Genomic DNA, 15,284 nt, shown 5'->3' on the forward strand with positions numbered 1-15,284 from the left:
AACTTTTGTAAACCCCTGATATCACCATAAACAAAAAGATAATAAAAATAGTATTCGGAGAAATAAAGTCAGTTTTTTTAGTTTTAAACAATATCATTTATTTCACTAATTCAATTTAAATTCCATACCTCAAAATAATGAAATATTTGTAATAAATATTGGCAATCATTTTCAGTTTTTCCTTCTTCCTTAAAGAATGAGAGAAATATTTTTAAACAACCAACTCATTTTAAGCCTTTCTCCAAATTCAATTTTTCCTGTTCTAAAGTTTAAATATTTTCTTCCGTTCACGTAGTCCCATTTGTTTTACTTAAAATTCAAGTATGTGACAACTGAAAAACATGGGAAAAGGGAAATATCTTCTAAAAAAAAAACTTACAAACAAGAAGAAAATCCTCAATAAGAACTTTCCCCTTTACAATGTGGAAAGTATATTTTTCGGGAAAAATAAACGGATTACGCTTAAAGAAAATTCTGAATCCATATATTTTTATTAATGGACGCCAATATATTTAAGTTTTCTTTTTTTTCATGAGTTTTGCCCCACCCTATCTAAAAACTCTATATTATATTTTTTCTCCTTCTTTCTTAAGCAGGTGGCTGTTGCGCGCACGTCATTAGTCATCGTCAAGTTAAAAGAGGGCGTCAAAAGCTGAGAAGCGAGCCTATACTATCAATCAAACCCTATCCCTCGAATAAACTTCTTAAGGAATTCCGTTTAATTGTTAGGCTTCTTATAAATACAATATTTTCAGGCAAAAAATACTAATATACACAAAAATTTAAAATATCCATGGATAATTTCGATAAAATGTAAGAAGTTCTTCAACTTCTGCTAGAATTATCGGCACGTTTTTTTAATATAGCACATTTCGCACGCTAAAGCCTTCTTTTTATTGAACTATACTTATATAGTTTGCAAAAAATTAATGAACGGTGCATTCTGATTGGTCAAATCATGTGGTATGATACAGTATTCCCACGTGAATTTCCAGACTTCTATGGCATAGTCATCAGCATAAAATTAATAAAAGTTATAATGGTATAGGTCTCCCATTACATGCTGGCGTGTGTAAAGTGAGAGTTAAGGGAACTGGTAGAGTTTATTCCAGTAATTATGGGGAAGAAGGCAAAAAAAATCGAAGCGAATAAGAATCTGAGAAAAGTGAATACAGAGACCTAATTTGGCACGCGCTTTACCTTTCCCCACCTTTTAAAAAGTGAATTCTTCCGCTAAGCTTGAGGTGGTTGAGTAATACGATTTTCCTGCAACACTTATATGATCGTATTTTTTATTCCGAAGAACCGATTACACAGATCAGTCGGTGCAATAAAATTAATTTTGCTATTATGCTGAAGCAAATTTCAACCAATCACAAAGCTCAAGTAGCACATAATATTAGAGAACATCAGAAAATCCGTAAAATCTAACGTTAGCTTGCACAACTTCTAATATTAGAAAGATGAAAGTGGTCACATTATATAATATTGGATTATATAATTGGATTATATAATATTGCTCTGCATTATATAATATTAGATTCTAATCAAACTAATATTATCTAGCTTTCGCCATAATATTATTTTGCATTAGTTTTGAGACTATCTAATATTAGATTTTATATTTTCTGATATTATCTTGCGCTGCTTTTTATTTTATGGAGTAAGCAAGAGGAAGATATGGATGGTAGTAGAATAATTCGACGATATAATTTTACTTAATTTTCTGTATTGATGTGAAGCAGTAAAGCATAGAACAATAGTTTTATAATATCATTCTATGCATTATTTACTTTGCAATACAGAAATACAAAATAAAATTATAAGCGATTTCTGCTAACCATCCATTTTCCTCCTTCTTACTCCAAAGTATATCTTATGTTCAGCTGAATTTTTTTGAATATTTCAAATTTAATTAAGACATAATACTATATCGCAACCTTTATTGATATTTTTTTCTTTTCTTCATACAATGAGTTTTCTGATGAATTTTATATCATTAATAATTTTAAAATCATTAATTTAGAAATTAATTCTTAATTTTTTTTAGAAATGAGCCTTTTTTATCAAAATTTTAATTGAATTTGTTAATTTGCAAAACATTCTTTATAAAAGTCGTATTAATTAAGCCATTTGTAATTTCGCAATTATCATTCATTATTTATATTCTGAAATTATTTTATAAAAACCACACTATATAATTTTAAAGTTATATATTTACAATTGAACTCAGTGGAATTTTTGACTTAAAATTTTTTCCCCTTATAATCTTAAAATAAAATTGTTCAATTTTTAAGTTTCCATTTCTTGTAATTATTGACACAATAAAGAACATAATTTAAAAATATTCAAATTACTTACTTCAACAAATTTACACATATTTTCTTCCACTTCTTTTTTCACTGAAATTAAATGGAGAAATATTTAAGTAGCTTTATTCTTTTAGTATCTGAAATTTTATTTAACAAAACACCTGAAACAAAACCGAAACACAACGTAGAAATTTTTCCAGGGAATTAAATCATGAAAGCAACTAATATTATGAAAACTGCTAATATTTTTTTGTAAAATGTATGTAAAAACTACTTTTATGGGCACATCAGAAATTTTCATCAATTCGATAATTACTTAAAAGTGTTATGTACTAAACCAACAATCTTTGCAAACTCAAAACTGTGAGTAAATATTATGTTTTATCTAAATTAAATTTGCACAAATATATAATTGCATACAAGAATGAGACGAAAAAATAATAACATTTTTTTCATTATCTTTAAAAAGTTGCCTTTAGTATGAATGATCAAAATTTAACTACAATCCATTACTCTTTTGAGAACGTTGCTATAACAAAATAGACTTTTGTTTAAAACAATTCCATTGCTTGTATTTCGCTAAATGTAGATTATGTGTTATGACATAAATAGGTTTAGAAAAAGCAGGTGTAATATGTAAACATTTTAAGCAGAGCTTTTCAGAAAATGGAATTCAAAAAATTAAGCAGACGCTGCAGTCAAGTTTCTGGTATTGATGAATTAGTCATTAAAAAAATTAAGTTAGGCATTTAAGAAACTTCCGCAAAGAACTTTACAGATGAAAATTTAAACAAGAGTCTTCTCTACATTGGTTTGAATTTTTTGCTTTTACAATATTGTAAGTAAATGTTTAGCTAAATTTTAAATATTAGGCCAAAGAAATGTTTGCTATTTTCATTATTTTAAACATCATAAGAAAATATAGATACACTTCTTATCTCAAATTTGAACCGAATAATTCAAAATTAAAGTAATAAATACAATGATAGTAGTATAAATGCTCATAAGCTATAGTTAATGTTTAACAATGATGTTAAAATAAAATTGTTTCCGATATCTTGAAAATTTAAAGGAAACTGAATTTCAACTATATCTGTTTTCATAATACTTAAACATTACTATAAAGACTATAAAAAATTTTCCAACATTATATTTTATTAAGTTTCATTAATGAACACATATCTGCAAACCCCATTTTCTAAAATTCAGAATAAATTACACAATGCAGTAGTTAAGAATAAAATAATAAGTGGAATAAAATCATGGCAAACATTATTTCACAACTTAATTATTTTATTTTAAAGCAAAACACAATATAAATATAAACTTCACTCAACTATAAAAGCAATATATTCTTACCGTCATTGTTTTATATAAACATATCGATAATCCTTTGGTAAAATACAAGTTAAGAACACATATTTGTCATTAAATAAAATAATTTTCATTTTTATTCGAAAAAGCAACTGTTGGTTATCATTTTAATCATTATTTTTAAATAATAAAAATATTCCAAAACTTAACAGTTTAAAGTTTTTTTTTCCCTTCAATTGCAATTTTTTGTTCATGTGCAACTATATTTCAGAACAATAAACTGGGGAATCTTTGCTTTATTGAAATATTTAATAAAAAGGCCAACAACAGTTAACAATGTGTATACCACACAAACAGCAGGATTGAATCACACAGGGATGCGCCTTTCTTCAAACTTCTACACAACAACAAATAAGAGGAATTTCAGCTCCAGCAGATTTAAAGAGAACCTAGCAGCATATACACGCCAGTTGTTTTATTTTCTGTCAGGATCGAACTTGTTTTCTACCAGATTGTCATTTTACATTTGCATTGTCCAGCAGCCTATCTCAAAATTGAATTACTCCTTTCTGGTAGATAAGCTTCGAAATCCAGCATACGAAGCTAAAATTATAAGAGCAAAAAAGTTAAACTTCAGATTGAAAGCACTAAATTTAAAACTATTAAGCATTGAATATTTCTTTAAAACTTAAATCATTCAATTTGAAAATGTCTAAAATTTAATCCTTAACAATATCTGCACCAAAATTCTCAGTATCACCGAGCAAGAATCGAAATATATTTCATTTATAACCGCTCTTAAGTAATAATTTTATTCTTTTTTAAAAAAAAAATAAGAAATTATAGTATAAAACCCTTAAGCCCTTTTTATTTGAAGTGAATATTCAAGTATATATACAGATACAAAAATATATCAAATTCAATACTTTTTAAATTTTTTTTTAAAGATAAAGTGCTATGACACTTAACTATCAAAATATTTTTGTACATTGCATAAGCTCATAGAGCCAATAGGAAATGTTCACTTTTTTTTAAAAAACTTCCTGAATAAAAATTTTAACTCCTTTTTAGCACTGTTCCTCATTTAGCATAAAAACACTTTGAATAGACCATATTGTTGTTTATTTTTTAACCATTTGCTATCATTCAATAAATTAATATAATTAATGATGTATCAAAAACATGCAAATCTGTTGGTCTTATGAATATAATTTCAAACATTCTAAAATTTAATGGTTTTAACTACAAAGTAGTCGATTAATTAATAATTATTTTAACATTGCAAATTTGTTTACTAAGAATTAATCCTTATCTTAATCATTGTTGCAGTGAAATTCTGTCTGATGTGAATTACCAAGTAAGCACAGTTTTTAAGAGCCTATACTAAACTAACTACAATACTTATTATTTGTAATCAGACAATACGTTTTAACAGAGTAGTTAACTGTTACTAGCGAACATTGCCAAAAATGAGCACAATCACAATACTTACTGATAAATTTATTAAATCAATTCCTGAATGTTTTAATTAAGAGGTCAAGATTCGGTGCACTGAATGTTTCTACAGAAAAACACTACTTACGATACTACTTTAAGGTTTTATGCATCTATCATTGAAATTTATAAAGTTTAATAAAAAATTACTACATCATAAATACCTTTGAAGTTAAAAATTTCATTTTAGCTTATAACCCCAAACAATGGCGGTGACGGAACTATGGCGATGTAAACAAGCGTGAAGAAGTTACAACTCAACAATTGAACTCGCGAACTCAGTTTACTTCTGCTAATATTCTTTTGTGTTTTCTGGCATAAAATTGCATTGGCTAAAAATTATATTTTAAGTAATATTTAATTTATCGTTTTCTTTCATAAATAAATGTTTATTTATTAATAATATGGAATAACCTTTCGCAAAAATGTAGCGCTCGACCAAAAGTAATGAAATAGATGATAATTTTGAAAGTTCGAATGTAAGATCGAATACTATTTAATCTTGTATAATATTAGTTCTAATATTAGAAGATAGGATTCAAGAGTCTAGCGTTACTAGCACGGCAGTATTATATTGCATCTTTCTAATGTCAAGTAATATCTCGCGTGATTTTTTTATATTTATTTACTTATTAGTTTTGATAATCACAACGAGCACAATTTCTGTGGGTTCATGTTTTTCTTCTTCTAAAGAATTAGAAAGAGCTATATATGAATTGAAATACTCTGCACTCATGTTTTTTAACATCAAGTAAAACTCTCCTGTACACATTTGTCCGGTATACCTGACATTTATTTTTTAACGTTAAGTACAGGTATACATTGGTCCTCTTTTAAAGTGGAGTGCCAATGCCCAGTATACACGTGCATAGCGTGCCCTACGGTTGAATTACGTTATCGCTATCATACCAGACGCAAAAATATGTTTAATAACATTACCATTTCTGAACTGAACTCATGATCGGATTAGCTCCTGTAAAGTGGCGCTGCTGTCGATAATCGGCAGAATAGCAGTGGAAATATTTACCGAAGATCGGTACATTAGCCACTGCTACTGTAATCTATTCTATCTCATTATATTTTATAAATATGTTTAATAAATATGTATATTTAATAAATTAAGGGCTTAAGTGTAAAAGGGTAGTTCATTTATTGTACTAAAAATTTCTCACGATTCCAATTAACTATGTAACATTTTATGTAATAATATAAATATACATATATATATTTACTCTTGAAAAAATGAAAAACAATAGTCACTGTTTTACATTTATTCAACAGTAAATATCTATATTTTCTTTTCGATAAGTTATATTTACTTTTAAGTAAATATTTATGTGAAACTGTGTGCTATTAACGTATTCAATCAAATAATGAATACAAAATAACTATTTAAAATTCTAGGGCAATTTTAACTGGTATATTGGTATAAATAATTTCTAAGCGAAAAATATTAAACGAGTTCACCAACCAAAAATTAAATAAGTATTTTAAAAACAAATTTTGTTGAAGAAGTTACAGTGGTAACCGAGCAAACTGACTTATTTTAAACTCTCCGAATGCAATAAAAACCTAATGGTCTTATTTTAATTGAATGACTTTTTTTAATCTGCTTAAAGAAAAAAAAAATATGACAAATCAATCGAGGATGTTGGTAGAAAAGTGAGCAGGAGTTGGACCCCCTAGCAAATAAAAATGGAATATTTACAAAAAGCTGTACATTTTACAATTTTCAGAAATTTGATTTCAGGATTTCAGTTATTTTGTGGAAAAGTTCATAATCTAACAACAAGATTCTTGCTTTTTTATTTCCTTTTTTGGGCAATTGGCAGGCTCCTCCCTCCCACACACACACACACTTCAAAAGGTACTGATAATTTTCGGATTGTGAAAATACTCTTACTGAACAAGTGTTATAACCTGTTTTTTCTTTCTTGCCGGATTATTAAAGAATATACTATATTAAATGCAATGGTAAGAAGTTATTAAGTTAAGTATTCTGTATAAATATTTAAAATTTGGCTGGTAGAAAAAGTTATTTCAGTTTGCTCTCCTAGTCCGCGTCAAAATTAAGAAAAACTTTCTGAACATTATACATAATCTATAGCCTAATTAAATTCAAAACATGACTTTAAGAAAAATATATTGTAAAAATTTGCAAACGATAATTAGAACTAAAAAAACTTATTTTTAAGAATCATGTACATAGTGGATGTATTTTGCATGTATATTTAATATTAAGTTGTAGTAAAAGTGACTTCCTTTTATCCCTGCAAACTCTCTAACGAGTTATAGGAAAACTTTCTAAATTTTACAGATTCTAATCTATAACCTAATTAACACAACATATTTTTATGAAAAATTAGTAATTGAAAATTAAAATTAAAATTTAGAAGACTAGAATATTTTATTTTAAAAGTTTATTTCCTTATAATATTTGTTTATAAGTTTTTTTGTTTATTATAATTTTCATTTTAAAGTTCATTTATTTGATGAAGAGATACAATTATGAAAATTATGCAATTATGAACTTTAGAAAAAAGTTAAATTTGATCACCCTGTCTGTATCAGATAAGATATTTCTTGAGATAATGAGGCTTCCTCCTAACAATATTCGATAATAATTAGGTTTAAAGTTTAATATAGTTTCTATGTCACAGAATATTCCTTTTTTTTATCCTGAGACCGTGAGATTTTTTTAACTAATTTAATATAATAATCTCAATTGAAATTGTGAGAAAAAAAAATGTAAACTAATCTAACTACATATTAACATTCACTTCTTGATGTATACTGCTAAAAAGTGACAACTGATGCAAATGAATTCAAGGAAGATTCTGAATGAAATGTATGAAATTTAGATATACCTGCAAAATAAATAAGTCATTGAAACATTTTATCGTCAAATTCATATACTGTTCCATTTGAACTATATTACTTTGGCAGATTAATGATTTTAATCCATTTTTCAAATAAAAAATGAAACCATTTTTAAAAGAATACATAACTCTACTCTAACTAATTACTATCACTAATTACCAAATAAATCCTTGTTCATTTTTCAAAGAATTACAATAACAATTCTAATTTATTTTTTAAAAAGCATAAAAGGAAGTGATTTGAATTGCAAATTGAAAAAAATAAGCAGAAGTTATAATGAATAACTAGCTGAATACCCGTGTTTCGTACTAGAATAATTTTTAAAAAAAAAATCAAATAATCAGAAATTACTCACAAAACTGAAAGGCATATACTGGCACAATTGAAGAGCTTAGTGACAATTTCAGGGTATTTATGCATCAGTGAAAATATCATAAAGTTGTTGTATCAATATGGGTTTGTTTATTGCAACAGAATTACTTCTACTTCCACTTTAATCTTAACATGGTTAATTTGCATTAATTCTCAATATGATTGTGTGACTTTTATTTTCAAATAAAGCAGTGGTAAATAAAATAAGGCAAATAATCATTAGTTCCGTCTTCTAATAAATAGTACGGAGATTGCTTTTTTTTAATTCTTACCCTGATTATATAGCCTTACCAGGTCACTAACCAGGTTTTTCTACTTAGCTCTTCAATTAAAAAAGCTAAAATAATTTACTTTTTTTTAAAATTTATTGTCATTTTTTGCCCCTTCCGATAACTTTATGTAATATTATGCAGATTAACTTATCACCTTAAGTAGATTACCTGTATTTAGCATCGCTTGACGTGATGATACTGTTCGCTGCCAACTCATAATAATCAAAATTTACCACAATCAATTAATTTTCTCCAAGACATATCTCTAACAAGGAGCCCTAAGACACTCATTTCTACAGTATCAGTAAGTTTTAATAATCACCAAATATATCAATATAATACTTTATATCTATTTAATATATTCAGTACTTAACTGCATAGCCATTCAACATTTGAGTTTTGAGCGAAATACATTTATCAGTGACAGCAAACTGAAGCCTAAATTTCAAAAACACTTAGATAGAATTCTTATAAGACCTTTATAAGGAGTTTGGAGCATGACCATTTCTCCATCTGACCTTTAATTTACCGTTTAAAATATTCATAAGTAGTGGTTAAAGAAATTTATTTTTAATACTAATTCATTAAAATATTAATACACTGTCTTGGCCACCTCAGGAAAATATATTTTCTAAAACTACGGAAAATCCGGTGCAGAATTATTTTGCACCAATTACACATAATACCAGTAGTACATATTACCAAATTTGAGCTGCGATGACTCAGGGGATAGAGCGTGGGGGATGAGGCGAATCGGATTCGAATCTCAGTCGATATGAATTCCGTATCCGGCTTGCATCGACCACAGTGCTGACGTGAAATATCCTCAGTGGTAGACAGATCATGAGTTAGAGTCCCCTTGCAGTCAGGCTAACCGTGGGAGGTCCTTGTGGTTTTCCTCTCCATGTAACGCAAATGCGGGTTAGCTGCGTCAAAAAGTCCTCCACTAAGGCAAATTTCTCCCAATACTCAATCCAGGAGTTCCATTGTCTTCTGGATTGGGTTCAAAATTGCAAGACTAAGAAGTTGAACATTACCAATCGTAACCCAAAAATTTGGTCGCTGTTCAACGACGGTTATGAAATATTACCAAAATTATTTAAGCGTCATCTGTCGATTTTTTACGGTTCCCCTAAATAAATTTCCCCATTAACCTTTTCCTTTTTAACTTAGCTTTTTAGCACATAGCTCTTTTTCCGTATTTCACTTAATACATATTACCCATACTAATTTGGCTTTGGTATCAATAATAATAATATGCTAAAATCAAATAAATATTTCTTCTCCATTAACTTTACTCTCCAGTAGAAGGGTAATTTTTTTGCTAACATATTATCAATATTAAGCATTAATAATAGTATTTAAAATTTTTACGGTTTCTCTGAACGAATAAATACCTTTACTCCATTAATTTTGTCTTTTGGTACACAGCTTTAATCCTTTTTTTACAATTTGCCTATTAAGCATCTTTGGCGACAATAATAGAATGGCGATTCCTTACGTTTATCCTAAGCGAATAAGTATCACTTTTCATAACTAATCAGGACACAACTTACCTTTTTTCATTACGATTACCGCTGATATTAAATTATTTACTTTTATAGAAACACACTTTAAAAGAATTACTTATAAGCAAACTAAACAAGCGATACCTTTAGAAATATTAATTTGGTGCCGAAGTTCATGAATGCTTCGACATTCATGTGAGTTATTGAATTTAGCAGGCGAATAAAAAATAATTAAATATTTAAGTACGTGCAATAAACTTTATTTAGACTTTTTCTTACATTGGAGATTTTTGATATTTTATTTAAAAGGAAAATGAAGTAACTATTTAAAAAACTAATTTTTTTTAAATTTACTAAAATGAAGAAAAAAAATTTTTTTCAGAACTTAAAACAAAAGTTTTGGGCTCATCACCTTTGAAAGACGTAGAAAACATTTTCTGTTGTGATAGAAGATATAGGAAAGGGATTCATCTCACGCGTTTTTTGTTTTACTACTGACAAAAATAACATTATTTTTTTTTTCTTTTTCAAAGAAGCGAAAGACGACGAAGGACTTTCAGAAAATATTTTTAGAGATTATCAAGGGATTGTTTTGAAATTTTCAGTATAAGTTTATATAGTTATAAACAACTTATATCAAAAATCTCAAAAAAAATATTTCAAAATTTTCAAAAAAATTTGCAACTTGGAATTTATAATGTTTCGTTATATCATTTCTCGCTTCTGAAATTTTGTTAAAATAACAAAATTCTTTCAAAATATTACGTATTAGGTAACATAATTAAAACGGTTGGAAGTACTTTTTCCATTTTTTTTACTACTGAAACAAATATTAGAGAAAAACCAGCATTTTTGGAGAGAAAAAAAAATCCTCAGATATAATAAAATATCATATATAAATATAATGCTATTTACTAAATTTGAAAAACTTTTCCTACAAAATAGTAACAGCATTCATGAATATATATAGTATAAAAAGTGATTTCGCTGGAAGTTGGAAATTCATAAATTTGTCAAAAAGTACGTTTTGAGAAAAATGGCTTTTACTACAGTTATTTATTGCAAAATCTACTTTTGAACAAATACTTCCTTTTTAACATAAATAACTATAAATATTATGTTACAAACTAGTTAAGTATTTAGATGCTTTAAAATTCAAAAAAATAAGCACAATTTTTAAAAAACAAGCTAAAGCATATTCGGGTAAACAAAAGTTCTTTATTTGAAATTTTCAACATGGTTTTTTAATATCATTAAATACTGAAAATTCCTAAATGCAATTCATGTTGACACAAACTCAAAGGTAATCTTCAGACTAGCTAAAATGCACCAGCAGAATATGTCCCTTCTTTTCTTTTCTTTTTGATTCACAGATTTCTTTTTGTATTTTTTTATTATTTGTTGATTCCTATTATCTTATATGTGGATTGGTAAACAAACAGTCAATTCAAGATTGATATTTTGTCTTAAAACTCTGAGCTGATCCAAATATTCTGAAAATTAATTAATTAATAGAGCAGTTAAACACGCATATTTTGAAAAGGAAAAATTGCTTTTACTCATTATGCGACTTTTGAGGGTAATACGGTGCGATTTGAAGCAGAAAACAAAGCGATGCAATGATTTTAAAAGTTTATTGTTACTTTTGATATTGTAGGATTTTAAAAAATAGATTGCTTAAGCTGCACTTGAACTATCGGCTACATTTTAGAGTGGGTTTAGAAGATACAATGCGCAATCCGATTAAGCACTGTCTTTACAACATCACTGGAAATGATTTTCACTTTGGTCAAAACGGCAAGTTTCTGGTCAAAATTTATGCTTGATGTTTCGAAAGTTAAAAATTAGATTGATAAAGCTACATTTAGACTAATGGCGATATTTTAAAGTGGGGTTCAGAAAGAAAGTGATGTGCAAATCCGATTTAACACTCAGTCTTCATCAAATTACTGGAAATGATAACTACAAATATTTTAACCTTGAGCCGTGGTGGCTCAAGGGGTAGAGAAATCACCTTCCAATAAGGTGAACCGAGTTTTAATCCCATCAACGGCTAGTCGATACGAATTTCGCACCGTGCCGGTGCTCGCTGGCATAAAATATCCATAGTGGTAGACGGATCATGGGTTGGAATCCCCTTACCGTCAGGCTAACTATGGGAAATTTTCATGGTTTTCCACTCCATGAAATGCAAATGCTGGTAAGTTCCATCAAAAAGTCCTCCACAGAAGCAAATTACTCCCAATACTTGATCCAGGAGTTCCATTGTCTTCAGGATTAGGTACAAAATTACAAGTCTACGGAGATGAACATTGGTAGTCGTAAACCCGGAATTGGATCGGCTGTTCAACGGCGGTTATAAAATAAAACATTTTCACCTTGGTCGTAATGACAAGTTCTGACAGTAGAAAATCAAGTTATCAAGTTACCAAGTTATTTTATTGTATTAGTAGCACTGGAATTATATTTATGGCTATCCGCCCATGAGATTTGAAAACAACTAAATATAGTTTTAGAGAAAGGCGTTTATTATTCTACCTTTAAGGTTTCATTTGAAGGCTATAAAATATCGGGTTAACCGGCCGATTTTAAACAGGATCTATATAGGCTAAATAAAGCTAAAAAAATATTGGATGAATGAAACTATTCTATATAGGAGCCGCATTGACTATATAACGACTTTAAATATCGGGAAAATAGTACAATTTTATCTATGATCTATATAGGCTGAGTAACGCTATAAAGCATCGGTTAAGTCTAAAACTTCTATATCGAACAGTCATAGGCTGAATAACGGCTATAAAATATCGGGAGAACTTAACAAATCTGTATAGGGCCAACATTGGGTAAATAAGGGCAATAAAATATCGGGGTGAATTTAACAATTTTATATCGGGTAAACATCGGCTGAATAGTGGCTATAAAATTTCGGGTGAATCGGACATTTCTATATCGGTCCAATATTGGCAAAATAATGGCCCTTTAAAACCTTGTTGAGCCAAGATTGCTGAATATTGGCACAATGAGTTCCCAAGTTATTTTTCTGCTAGGTAAGTGATAACTCTACTTATAGCGATCAGGAAGTGATAGAAACTCTTATTGTCATCCAACTCAGAATTCAGATAAGTTAAATTATTAATAAGGGATAAGTTAGCGTAAGTTAAATAAATTAATTTAAGCCATTTTAATGAAGCACCAATCTGCAGTAATCAAGAATTATCTAATGCAATAGAAACAAAAAAAGGACAATCACAAAAAAAAGGACAAGGCCGCTTTGATAAAACACAAATCTTTTGTAGTCAACAGTTGTATGCAAGTGAGGGTAATGAAAAACGAAAAAACAATAATTGTTTTGATAATCCTAGCATCAGGATTCATAAAAATTAAAATTCAATAACTAAATATAAAACTTGAAATGTTATATACTGCTATGAAATAAAGGATTGCTATCGAGTATGAGTAAATTTTGATTGGTGACGAAAATGTGATCTCGATCAATAAAATTATGGTAAATAACTGAAAGAAATTTAATAAAAACTAACGAAGAATAGTGGCTTACTGTAATAAAAGAACTGACTGAAACGTTTTGTCTAACCATTCAGACCGTAGGCAGAGGATGAAATACTGTAAACTCATGTTACTCTGAAACTTGACTTTAAATTTCAAACAATGTGTTAAGTGTAAAATTACTTTCAAAATTACATAATTTAAATATTGTTTTTAAATCTGATAAATGTGTTTTTACCAGATTAAAAACTTCATCCTCTTCAAAAATATATAAATAGGAAACAGCAGTCGACATTACCTGGTTTAAAACTTCATTCTCTTCAAAAAATACGTAAAAAGGAAATAACAGCCGACATGTTTCAAGCGCTCCAAAAACAGAAGCCCATTTTTAAGACTTACCAGACATGAATGAGAAAAAACAAAAGTAATTTGAAATTGGAAACGTTAAGTTGCTACCGAAAAAAGGAAAAATAAAGATGAGAAACAAAACTGGAAAAATCACTGTAGCGTTTACATTTAGCCACTTTACGTTTGATATTTCAGATAGCTTTTATTTCCTTTCATTCGCTACCGGCAAGTCTTGAAAATGGGCGCCTATTATTGAAGCTCTTGAAACATTTCGACTGTTATTTTCTTTTTATGTATTTTTGAAGAGAATAAAGCTTTTATTCAGCTAATGTGGACTGTTGTTTCCGATTTATATATTTTTGAAGAAGATGAAGTTTCAAATTAGGTAATATTTTACTGCTACTGTTTATTGGGATTAATTATTTAAAATGCGCTTTTGCCCTATAATTCAAATTAGCCTGTTAAATATTACTCTTAATATTTATGTTTCATTCATTTAAGCTTTGCTCCTTTTTTTTAAACATCATAAGTTTTTATTTCTTTAATTTATTGTTTAAAACGGAATTAAGCATTGTAATTTCGCATAGATAATATTAAATTCATCATTAATTAAATTATTCATAATATTAAACTCATTCATTATGCATAGATAATATTAATGCATTTAAAACGTATTGTCTTGTTAAAAGAAAATTACTATCTGCAAAAATTCTCTTTTATTTAAAAAAAAGTGCTTAAAAGGAATAAAAATTTTCAATAACGTTTGACTGAATTGTTGCGATTTTAAAACTCATGGCTTCAATAATTCGTTAAAATCTAGATTAAATATTTTTAAAAGGTTCTTGTTAATTTTTCAAGCAAAAACTCTTTTTCATAACCATTCAAGAAAATTAATTTAATTGCAAATTGAAAGTCTAAGAAAAATGAACTGCAAAAGGACACGAAATAAAATTGAAAGTAATGAAGAAAAAATATTCTCTTTTATTTTATTTTAACATTCAATTTCTTCTACCTGAAAGAATTTTCTGGCAAAATAAAATACCATATATAATTAAAAGAAATGGCTGCTTTTTCTTTTTTTTTATTTTATTATCTGTTTTTACATGTTATTTTTATTATTTATTTTATTATCTGTTTTTACATGTTATTTTTACTTTTTATGATCTATTTTATTTGTAGTTATTTTATAAAAAAAATTTTTGAGTGCTCCTCACACTATTGTATTAATATATTTTGCTTTGGCTTTATTGATACAATATCAGAAAGCACTCTGTTTT

The 15,284-nt window shown here is 27.9% G+C and overlaps 1 protein-coding gene across 2 annotated transcripts in view; it reads left to right on the top strand.

The window, feature by feature from the left end:
• LOC107456457 (neuropilin and tolloid-like protein 2) overlaps positions 1-15,284 on the top strand; it is a 330,240-nt gene that overhangs the window by 254,998 nt on the left and 59,958 nt on the right. The window lies entirely within an intron of this gene.

This window comes from Parasteatoda tepidariorum, chromosome 4, assembly GCF_043381705.1.
Source record: "Parasteatoda tepidariorum isolate YZ-2023 chromosome 4, CAS_Ptep_4.0, whole genome shotgun sequence".
Classification (NCBI taxonomy): Eukaryota; Metazoa; Arthropoda; class Arachnida; order Araneae; family Theridiidae; genus Parasteatoda; species Parasteatoda tepidariorum.